The sequence below is a fragment of the Rattus norvegicus genome, chromosome 20 (genome assembly GCF_021556685.1).
Source record: "Rattus norvegicus strain SHRSP/BbbUtx chromosome 20, alternate assembly SHRSP_T2T, whole genome shotgun sequence".
NCBI lineage: Eukaryota > Metazoa > Chordata > Mammalia > Rodentia > Muridae > Rattus > Rattus norvegicus.
In genome coordinates, this window is record NC_141553.1 from 24120212 (window position 1) to 24132661 (window position 12450).

The window sequence follows — 12450 nt, forward strand, 5'->3', positions numbered from 1 at the left end:
TCATTTCTGCGTCTTCAATTCTGTTCCATTGGTCTATCTGTCTGTCTCTGTACCAATACCATGCAGTTTTTATCACTATTGCTCTGTAATACTGCTTGAGTTCAGGGATAGTGATTCCCCCTGAAGTCCTTTTATTGTTGAGGATAGCTTTAGCTATCCTGGGTTTTTTGTTATTCCAGATGAATTTGCAAATTGTTCTGTCTAACTCTTTGAAGAATTGGATTGGTATTTTGATGGGGATTGCATTGAATCTGTAGATTGCTTTTGGTAAAATGGCCATTTTTACTATATTAATCCTGCCAATCCATGAGCATGGGAGATCTTTCCATCTTCTGAGGTCTTCTTCAATTTCTTTCCTCAGTGTCTTGAAGTTCTTATTGTACAGATCTTTTACTTGCTTGGTTAAAGTCACACCGAGGTACTTTATATTATTTGGGTCTATTATGAAGGGTGTCGTTTCCCTAATTTCTTTCTCGGCTTGTTTCTCTTTTGTATAGAGGAAGGCAACTGATTTATTTGAGTTAATTTTATACCCAGCCACTTTGCTGAAGTTGTTTATCAGCTTTAGTAGTTCTCTGGTGGAACTTTTGGGATCACTTAAATATACTATCATGTCATCTGCAAATAGTGATATTTTGACCTCTTCTTTTCCGATCTGTATCCCTTTGATCTCCTTTTGTTGTCTGATTGCTCTGGCTAGAACTTCAAGAACTATATTGAATAAGTAGGGAGAGAGTGGGCAGCCTTGTCTAGTCCCTGATTTTAGTGGGATTGCTTCAAGTTTCTCTCCATTTAGTTTAATGTTAGCAACTGGTTTGCTGTATATGGCTTTTACTATGTTTAGGTATGGGCCTTGAATTCCTATTCTTTCCAGGACTTTTATCATGAAGGGGTGTTGAATTTTGTCAAATGCTTTCTCAGCATCTAATGAAATGATCATGTGGTTCTGTTCTTTCAGTTTGTTTATATAATGGATCACGTTGATGGTTTTCCGTATATTAAACCATCCCTGCATGCCTGGGATGAAGCCTACTTGATCATGGTGGATGATTGTTTTGATGTGCTCTTGAATTCGGTTTGCCAGAATTTTATTGAGTATTTTTGCGTCGATATTCATAAGGGAAATTGGTCTGAAGTTCTCCTTCTTTGTTGTGTCTTTGTGTGGTTTAGGTATAAGAGTAATTGTGGCTTCGTAGAAGGAATTCGGTAGGGCTCCATCTGTTTCAATTTTGTGGAATAGTTTGGATAATATTGGTATGAAGTCTTCTATGAAGGTTTGATAGAATTCTGCACTAAACCCGTCTGGACCTGGGCTCTTTTTGGTTGGGAGACCTTTAATGACTGCTTCTATTTCCTTAGGAGTTATGGGGTTGTTTAACTGGTTTATCTGTTCCTGATTTAACTTCGATACCTGGTATCTGTCTAGGAAATTGTCCATTTCCTGAAGATTTTCAAGTTTTGTTGAATATAGGTTTTTATAGTAAGATCTGATGATTTTTTGAATTTCCTCTGAATCTGTAGTTATGTCTCCCTTTTCATTTCTGATTTTGTTAATTTGGACGCACTCTCTGTGTCCTCTCGTTAGTCTGGCTAAGGGTTTATCTATCTTGTTGATTTTCTCAAAGAACCAACTTTTGGTTCTGTTGATTCTTTCTATGGTCCTTTTTGTTTATACTTGGTTGATTTCAGCTCTGAGTTTGATTATTTCCTGCCTTCTACTCCTCCTGGGTGTATTTGCTTCTTTTTGTTCTAGAGCTTTTAGGTGTGCTGTCAAGCTGCTGACATATGCTCTTTCCTGTTTCTTTCTGCAGGCACTCAGTGCTATGAGTTTTCCTCTTAGCACAGCTTTCATTGTGTCCCATAAGTTTGAGTATGTTGTATCTTCATTTTCATTAAATTCTAAAAAGTTTTTAATTTCTTTCTTTATTTCTTCCTTGACCAGGTTATCATTGAGTAGAGCATTGTTCAATTTCCACGTATATGTGGGCATTCTTCCCTTATTGTTATTGAAGACCAGTTTTAGGCCGTGGTGGTCCGATAGCACGCATGGGATCATTTCTATCTTTCTGTACCTGTTGAGGCCCATTTTTTGACCAATTATATGGTCAATTTTGGAGAAAGTACCATGAGGAGCTGAGAAGAAGGTATATCCTTTTGCTTTAGGATAGAATGTTCTATAAATATCCGTTAAGTCCATTTGGCTCATGACTTCTCTTAGTCTGTCGACATCACTGTTTAATTTCTGTTTCCATGATCTGTCCATTGATGAGAGTGGGGTGTTGAAATCTCCCACTATTATTGTGTGAGGTGCAATGTGTGTTTTGAGCTTTAGTAAGGTTTCTTTTACATATGTAGGTGCCCTTGTATTTGGGGCATAGATATTTAGGATTGAGAGTTCATCTTGGTGGATTTTTCCTTTGATGAATATGAAGTGTCCTTCCTTATCTTTTTTGATGACTTTTAGTTGGAAATTGATTTTATTTGATATTAGAATGGCTACTCCAGCTTGCTTCTTCTGACCATTTGCTTGGAAAGTTGTTTTCCAGCCTTTCACTCTGAGGTAGTGTCTGTCTTTGTCTCTGAGGTGTGTTTCCTGTAGGCAGCAGAATGCAGGGTCCTCGTTGCATATCCAGTTTGTTAATCTATGTCTTTTTATTGGGGAGTTGAGGCCATTGATATTGAGAGATATTAAGGAATAGTGATTATTGTTTCCTTTTATATTCATATTTGGATGTGAGGTTATGTTTGTGTGCTTTCATTCTCTTTGTTTTGTTGCCAAGACGATTAGTTTCTTGCTTCTTCTAGGGTATAGCTTGCCTCCTTATGTTGGGCTTTACCATTTATTATCCTTTGTAGTGCTGGATTTGCTCTTAATGGCTGCCCGAGCCATTTTGCCGGGATTTCTTTAAGAAGCTAAAGGTAGAACCTTCATATTATTTACACAGTGTCTGGTGTTTGTTTTTGTTCTTTTTGCATTCCCATCCAGTCCTTGAATTACTTGTGTAGGAAATTCTTCTTCCAACACAAACTGGGTTTTTAATCACGTAAAACAGAAGGAGGCGTATCATCATATATCAGTCAAATAGTTCTGCATATCAGCCCTTCTTGAAGGGAGGAGAGCCTGCATAAGCTTTTTATACCACTTCATATTACATTTTTTGAAGTTTTTGTTTTTGAGACAGAGACTTACCTTGTAGTTCTGACTATACTGAACTTAAAATGCAGGTAAAGCTAGACTCCCACTCACAGAGATCCACCTGCTTCCCCACCCTCGACTACCCGGATTAAAGATATATATGTCTATAAAGATATATATATATATGTCTCCATGCTATGCAATTTTACCACAGGTTTAACGACGTCCACGTTCTATACTGTTTTGATTTCCCTCTATATTCTCACCTTTTACTTTCTATGCTCATTTTCCCTTTGGGCTCAAGGAGAGTTTGTATGTAAAGATTACATTCACTTTATTTTATACTACTGATATAATGGTTACATAAATTCAACACTATCCATCTCTTCCAAATGCATCCTGTATAAATTAAATGAATAAAATATTATAAAATTATAGCCATGAAAGTTAAGTTGAACAAACAAACAAGAATAGAGATGTGTGGCTGTTCAACAGAACAAAATAAATCTCACAAATTCTTGAATTAAGTGGATGGTGTTCATTTTCAACTTAAAATGAACACCATAGACAGTTTAGAAAATTTCTAAAATTATAAAATGCAAAAGCTATAGCTATACCTGTGAAGTAAGTATCTTGTGTGCTTATTGTGGTTTTTCCAAAATACCTTTTTTAAAAATGTGATTACGATTGCATTCAATGTTTATTTTGTTCCTTTTTGTTTTTACAATTTTTCCCCAAATAACCACAGTACTGAATAACTATGTTCCTGTTGTTGTAAAAATATAAAAATAATGTAAGTATGGTTGTATTTTACCTCGCTGGGTCCAGCACTGCCGTTCCCCAAGATATCTGCTAGGTATCTTGGTGGAAACCCATCCCAACTCGTCTGCGGCCCAGTGTCTCTTACCGCCACACACTTTCCTACATTCAAACCGTCACATAAAAGAACACACAGCACAATAATCTTTGACCCAATTGGTAAGATATAATTGCCCACTTAAACATACAAAGCCCGGTACCATCCATCCCTTGAGAACATTAAAAACAACCTGTAAATACACAGAGCGAGATCTTAACGTCACCTGCCATATTGTCCTGCCACGGCTTCTCCCTCTCCCTCTCTCCTGTCTCTACCTTTCTGTCCTAGTCTCCTCCTCTTCCTTCAAACTTCTCTCTTGCCCATCCTTCTCATCCAATGACAGACCTCTTCTCTCCTGTGCCTGCCTCACCTGTGACATCATCCTACATGTTCCCAGTGCTGATTTTTTTTTCAGTTCTATGAAATGCAGTAAAGACTGCAGTCTAGTCACAAGATAATCAATCACACATGGGAATCCACTTCCATGAGCCATTGTTTCAGATCAGATAATATTGAAAACATTTTAGGCAGTCCCCAGTCCATAGAAAATGAATTTTGGTTCGTTTCTGCTGAACAATTTTTTTAATGGTCAGACTTCTCCTTAGAATTTTTTTTCAGGATGTTAACCCTATTTCTTTAAACCTTTAAATTGAGTAGAGAGAGAAAATGTGACAAGGCATGTAGGATTGTGGAAAAAATCAGAATGATAGAAAGTAACTGCTATCTATTCTGTGCCCAAATACCACAATCCTGCCCCACTAGATTCAACCACATACCCGAAAATCAATCTGCCTAAAAGTATAATTCCCATTGTGAAACAGTTTACAGTTTTTTAACCACATAAGCCTTTCTAAAAGTTCCTAAAATAAACTGCTAAATTAATTTTCAAAAATACCAAATTCTAAATTTCTAAAATTTCCTAATGGTACACTAGAGGTAGAAAAAAAGAAAAACCTTAAATTTTTACTGTTTCAACAATAGTTCTGTGTTGATGTTACAATGGACAGGTTCCTACTTTGTGATGAAAAAGACATTCCTCCCCAGAATATGTAGCAGAGAAAGGATACAAGTTCTATAGTTTAACCAACCTCAAAGACTCCATGCCCATATCTGGCTCTTCTTAACTTACTGGAGCATTGTGTCAATTATTTCTTAATTAAATCACATTGATTCCCTCTGTGAAGAAATGAGTAAGTAAATAGTTGGTCTAAAAAACATAAACCTTTGAAAGATTTAGAGATAAAATATGTAAATATAATTTAGCAAACTTTTCCTAACGACAAAGCAAAGAAAAAATTTAACTCAAAAAAATTCAAACTTGGCACAAAGATAGGGCCTGAGGCTCAATCTCTAATACCCAAAGTCAAATAATGTAAAAGTTTGGGATCAGCAGTAAATGTTTAGAATGCTGGGTGTTGTTATGACATTGCTTTATGTGTAGGTATTATGTTTGCTCACATTTATGTTCTTTACCTTTTACTACATATCCTTACCTTCCTGATGGTCATCTGCCCAAGTAGAACGGGAATACAAACAAGATATGCAATATACAGTTTTCTAAGTCTATTTCATTTAATGTTGTATTAAACAGGATGACTTTTCTTCTCCAGTCAGGGGCACAAAGGCTGATTCTGTATTTGCCCATTTTTGAATGGCATCCTGATAAACGTGGACAAAAGGGGTCTCTATGGTATGTTGACTTGAGTCCTTTCAGGTTTGTACCTAACATATGTGTTTTCTGATTAGTTTCCTTCTTCTATTTTTAGGACTATCTTTACTGATCACTAAATGCATAAAAGTTCTCCTTTTAAAATAGTTTTTGCTAACATGTTATAATCATTCTGAGTGAGATGAACAGAATATCAGAGTGGTTTTTATTTATAATACCTTAATTTCTAAAGTATTAAGTATTTTAAAGTATATTTACAGGCCTCATTAGTCTGCTTATCCGTTGGATTATTTATTCTCTTTATTTCATTGGTTTCTTCCTTCCTTCCTTCCTTTCTTTCTTTCTTTCTTTCTTTCTTTCTTTCTTTCTCTCTTTCTTTTCTTTGTGCATGTTCCCTTGGCATAAAATACCAGAAAAGAGGCAGGATGTCTTCTGCATTATAAAGGCTAACTCTTCATTCTGATAATGGTTTTCATTGTTGTACAGACTTCATGCAATCTTATCTGTTAAGGCTTGTAAATGTAACTTTTAATAGTCAGATGTAATTGTCATTTTACTGTTTACCGCTGAGTAAGCTCATCCTTTCTAGATCGTTTCTGAACTCCAGTTGACTGTTTTAACTCAGCTGTTATGGCTCAAACTTCTTTCTCTCCCAGCTGACTGACTCAAACTGGCTTCTCTTGACTTCTGACTGAATTGCTCTGCTCAGCCTCAAACTTACTGGAAATTTGTTCTAATCTTCTGTTTCTTCATTCTCTGCCTCATTCTGACTTCCCCTACAACTTGTGACTGTAAAAGTGTCCTAGTAAACCTGCCCACCCACCCCGCTCTTTCTCAACTGCTTTCTTAAATCTTCCTTCTTTCCTGTCTCTTCTTGTGAGAGTCAGACATATCCTATCTCTGACTCATTCTATCAAATCTTTCTCTGATTTGTTATGTTGGTATTAAAGGTATGTGCTAAAGGCATGCCTGCATTCCAATCTGATTACATAGACTTAGGTCTTTGTAAGTGATCCCTTGTTGGAACAGCCATGTTGCTAGATTAAAATTCCTCCACAAATTCTTATTCCTTGCGTAAATTTTATAGGACTATTGATATTTATAACTTAAAGTATTGTTCTATTTGTCTCTATTAGTTTCAAACTCAGTGTCTCTGCCTCTTAGGTTTGTTTTGTCTAGTTTCAAACTGATTTTTTTGGATGAGTCGAGAGACAGGATTGCCATTATTCTAAATGCCAATGCCCCATTTTCCCAGCCTTATTTGTTGAAAAGTTGCTATTTCTCTCATATTTTCTTTCAGCACATTTTCTGTTCTCTATTACTATTTGTATCATTTACAATTTTTCTTTCCTTATTGCTCTTACTAAGAATACAAACAAGATATGAAATATACAGTTTTCTAAGTCTATTTTATTTAATGTTGTATTAAACAGGATGACTTATATTGTCAAATAAGGTTAAAAGAAGGGGACACCCTTGTTTGGTTCTTGGTTTGAAAGAAAAAAATTCATTTCTCATAAATTGTCTTGGCTACTGGATTTTCATAAGTTTTCTCTTGTGTTGAGGTGCAATTCTTTTGTTCCTGTTTTCTCCTCAGAGATTTACCACAATGAGGCACTAAGTCAAATCAAAAAAGTTTCTAGCTCTATCGGTATGGTAATTAAATCAGTCTAATGAATCATCCTAAGTTCTTCACTTAGTTGATAAGTGGTTTCTACGCAGGTATCAAATTATAATCCTTTAATAAAGATACCATAATTTTATTTTCTTAAACGTGTATTTTAAAGTATTTTTATTAAAAATATATTTTATATACTATATTTTAATTATAGTTCTTGCCCAATTCTACCAGGTTCTCACTACTGCCCACTTAATCATTGGTTTTTGTTTGTTTGTTTGTTTTAGATCATAGTATATTTTTAATGAGATATTCTAATAAAGAAGTTTTGCTAATATAATTGAACTATGTTCACCAATTATTGCAAGTGGTAGAATTATATATAACAATAATAGGAAATTGATTCATTTTAATTTTAGCATATTTGTATACACTTAAATAATGGCTTTAAACATAGGCTATATTTTATAAATGTATGTAAAATCAATTTTTACTTAAGTTATTATACTATGAAGAAATTAACCAGATGTTTAAATAATTAAACAGATTTCCTTCTTTCCAAAAAGGGTTTATAATCTAGATTTTTTTTTAATGTTTTAAACTTGTTATATGTATATAAATGAATTGGTGCCATATCTTTGATTAACTATAGCTGTATTAATATATGATTATGTTATAATCAGTATGTATACATTATATATAGTATAAACATAATATATGCAATATGTAATCATCATTTTTATATGTGAATCTATCTTGCAGTTACTGATGTTCATATTTTTAGAGCTTCTCCGATTTCTAGACACATTCTTTTTACTTTTTAATTTCTTGAGGTTATAATATAATCATATCATTTCCCTCTTCTCTTTCTTCCCTTAAAATTTCTCAGGTACCTGTTCTTGGCTTGTATAAAATCCATGTCCTCTAAATACTTAAGTAGTACAAACTGCTCAGTCTGTATAGTGTTACTTGTATAAATGCTCTCAGGGCTAACCAGTAAGATAAACAGTTAATATGCTCTTCCCTACAGTTTTTAATTTTTTGAGAGAGCTGTTATCTATAAACTGAAACAAAATCTTTGGTGCTTGTGTCCAAATGTGCTATTAGCTAGCATTTAGTTGAATCCTGAAGGTCTTTATTAGTTCTAAAGATTGTGATTTGATACCAACAAGGAAATAAAACACTGGGTGCTTGCTCAGCACAATCACAGTATAGTCTCAGTGTTATTAATGAACTTTCAGAAGGAAGCCTACCTCAACTATCTACAGTTTTGCTCATAAATGGCCATTAAAAATGAGATATCTTGAAATTTTCAGGACTTGTGATCCAATGTCATGTAAGGGCTTAATGATATTTATCAGCATACATTATCTTATATCTCTTAATTATATAGATTAATATCAGATTATGAGGTCATCTCATGAGTCCTACAAGTTTGCTACTCAGTAGGTTTTTTAGCCAGGGAAGTTTGAATTTTTCCTCCAAAGAACAATCATATTTTAATCACATGAAAAAGATCCTCAAAATATTCCTGGGTGGTTGATAACACTTTTTCTGGTTTTCCATGAAACTGCAGTGAGTATTATGTTCCAGCTGATAGCTGAATAATTGAAATATCTCACACTGTGAATTTGAACATTGTTAAATATTTTGCAAACTATTCCTTAGTGATTTCGTTGTGAGTGCCTACTGCCCGGAAAGTGCCATAGCTCATTTAAAATCCAGCACTTTGAAGTCAGCCTAGATTCTCTTCTTGATAGCATTTTCAATAAAGCATTAGGATATTTATTTGTATGTGATGTAGCCATTTTCTTCCTTTTCAAGTTGCCTTTTTTTAAAAAAAAATCCTGATTCTTTTCTTCATTTTGTTATTCTCAACACAGTGTTTTTTAAAAAATACATTAAATTTTACATTTATACTATGCAGGCATGTGACGCTCTGATTTGGCTGTCTCTCCAGTGTATGACGAGCAGATGGTGATTTGCAAATGTGATCTTCAGCATGGTGTTACTGAGGGATGACAGAACCTTTAAAAAAATAGTGTCAAATGGGTCACTGGAAGAACCACTCTGGGAAGCCATTTTGGTGGTTCCCAGGGAATATTTATTATTTCCCATAAGAGTGAGTTATCTTTCAAAAGCAACACTGCCCTTTCCATAGCTCATGTCTTCCTGCCTTTCGTGTGACATTTCTTCTCTGACTCTGTCATAGTGCAACCTTTTCTGATGTGACGTAGACAGAGGATCACTCACCTGACCTAGTATAAGGTTGTTTGTACTTTCAACCTCAAAAGCTGAGATGCACATATACGCTTTTGCCTCATAACCTACTCATTCTCAGATATTTTGCGCTAGCAATGAAAATGGTCTACTATGTTAGGGAAACTGAAGTTTGGGTCAGGGCATTTTCAAAACTAGGGTACCTTTGGAATCTTCCTAACCATAGTAAACCTTCTAAGTAATAATATTGCAATATGACTTAATATGCTCATATAAATAATCAAGCTTGTGATTGACATCTTTTATAGCAAAAAACATACTACTCAGAGTGCTCTGTTCTACAAGCAGATTGCTTCTATTCATTTCTTTGTTCTAACACTTGATTGTTTTCTCAATTTGAATAGGTTAATTCATGTCCTTTGCTTTCCTCTTCAATGTGATCTGTATGTTCACAATAGCATGTATTTCATGAGTAATGGAAACCAAATTAACTTACATTATTCTTCCTGGTATCAGACGGTATAAATTATTGCTAATATTCATAAATTTTTCAAATTGAGATGAACATGTAGTATGTTCTACAAATCTCAACACTTCATTGTGTGATTTGAGCTCCATACTTTATTCATAAGCTGAGTACTAGGATGGATGTCCTTTGATGCTCAAGTTACAATTAAACTGTTAATTATAGAGGTTACTGGAGACATTTGTGCTGTGTGAAGAATTCCATTACAAGCTCTATTCTGATTTTCAATATCAGCCACAACCGCTCTCCAAAAAGTTGAAGTCAGCTTTTATTTTAAAAGTGCCTTAAACATTTCAGGGAGATAATTTAATGTATTGGTTTAATGGAACTCTCATGATACAAGAGAATAAATGGGCTGTTAAGAATATTGAAAGAATTAGGGAGCGGGGAATTTAAAGCACTATATTCAACTTTTCTCAGACATTGTAAATGTAACCATTAACACATAGTTCCTTGCTAAAATACAGCATACTTGAAAGAACTTTTTTTTTTACCTTTTTTATGATTTAGGAATGGTACCTACAATATGTTCAATGAGTTAACTCTTGGTTTTAAACGTAAAGGAGCACTTCCAAAGCATAACTGGGAGGATTTTCCTATGGAGCTAAATTACCTATTTAATATGAGACTCAAATAAATTGTCATACAGAACTATCTAGAATTATCAGTAATGCTGGGGTGGATTTCCAAGTCTTTCCAGTATATAATTAATGAGAATAAGTTAGTGCTTTAGAAGACTAAAGCACATTAGAAAGTTCACCTTATAATGATGACCCCAATTTACTAAATATAGACTGCACAGATGACTGCATATGTAACATCTTTTATTTAATCTCATTTAATTTCTGAATAATTGTTGCTACAGTTGAGGTCAGTACCACTCCCTATAAATTTTACTCTGCCTCAAAAATAAGCAGGGACAGAGGCTCAGGGAATTCACTTTCTTTAAGATTCTGACCTGCACTCTGGAATGAGAATTACCAGCATGAAAAAAGCAGGGGAAAGAGGGAGAATATGGGAGCAGGCAAGAAAGAGGAAGGGAGGGAGAGAGAAAGGGGGCGGGAGGGACAGAGAGAGAAAGAGGGGACAGACCTTGTTTTGTAGGCTCCTTAAAGCAGAGGTGGGTCTAAGGACAGTGCTTCTGTGAACTACTTGAGAAAAACTGTATCATTGTGACAGCTGAGACCACCACAAGATCCTCTCAGAGATCAATTCTCCCAATTGACCCATAACAACCTGGACTTATTTGTATGGCTTCTTTTGCTTATTATCACCAGCTTAAAATTGTTACAATAGCTTATTATACCTCGTTAGCTTGTTTCACCTTAATACTGAGGAATGTTCTGGTTTCTGTGGACAATGAGCTAAGATACTTCACTGCCTTTGGACCGGTTCTATTCCGGTTTTTTGACGCTGCATCACTTGTTTACTTACCCATCCTGCTGGCTAGTATTTATATCAACATGAAACAAGGTTGTACAGAAAGAAGAATCTTAATCTGGAGAAAATGCCTCTCTAGATCGTCCTTTGGGAAAATGTGTAGGGCATTTCCTTAATGATGACTCATGTGGAAGCAACCAGCCCAGTGTGAGTGTTGCTACTCTTCAGCTTTAAATGGTCCTGGGATGTAGGAATGTAGGCTGAGCAAGCATGGGGGAAAGCTTGTAAGCAGCACTTCCCCATGGTCTCAGTTCCAGTTCCAGCCTTGAGGTTTCTGCCTTTGAATTCCTGCCCTGACCTCCTTCATTAACAACAATAGAACCCCTAACCAAGACGCCTACTGAAGAATATCTTCCTTGCCTCAGAAATGTGCTACTGCGAATAAAGCAACTGTGAACACTTCTGTGTGGGTCTCTGCAACAGTGTATTTTTCAAGTCCTTTGTTTAGATTCCAGTGAATGTGACTGGTTGCTGTATAGCACAGAAAGTATGTGGATGATTTTGTAAGAATTTGTGAAACTATATTATTCCAAACTGCTTGTATTGTTTTTCATTTCTGTCCACCATGTTCCAGATTCTCTCCAGTGTTTTGTGTGATAGCATCCCAGAAATGGGATATTTGATCACCTGGATTTGTGTGTGTGTGTGTGTGTGTGTGTGTGTCTGTGTGTGTCTGTGTGTGTCTGTGTGTGTGTGTGTGTGTGTGTCTGTGTGAGACATACCTTTGGCCATCTTTTAGTTGGGAGTTGGTTTTACTATTCTTTGTATATGTGGTTAACTGTTCACTCTGAGATATCTTTTCCAATCATGTCTTCCAATATTTAGGTTATATATTTGAATAATAGTCTATTATAAGAGATATCTTTCACATTTGCATCTCTGAAATTTTAGGCTGCATTGTCAATATAATTTTTCTCAGAAATTTTAATAAGGCTACATTTTTATTTATTTTACAAATGTTTCTTTTCTGTTGTATCTAAGA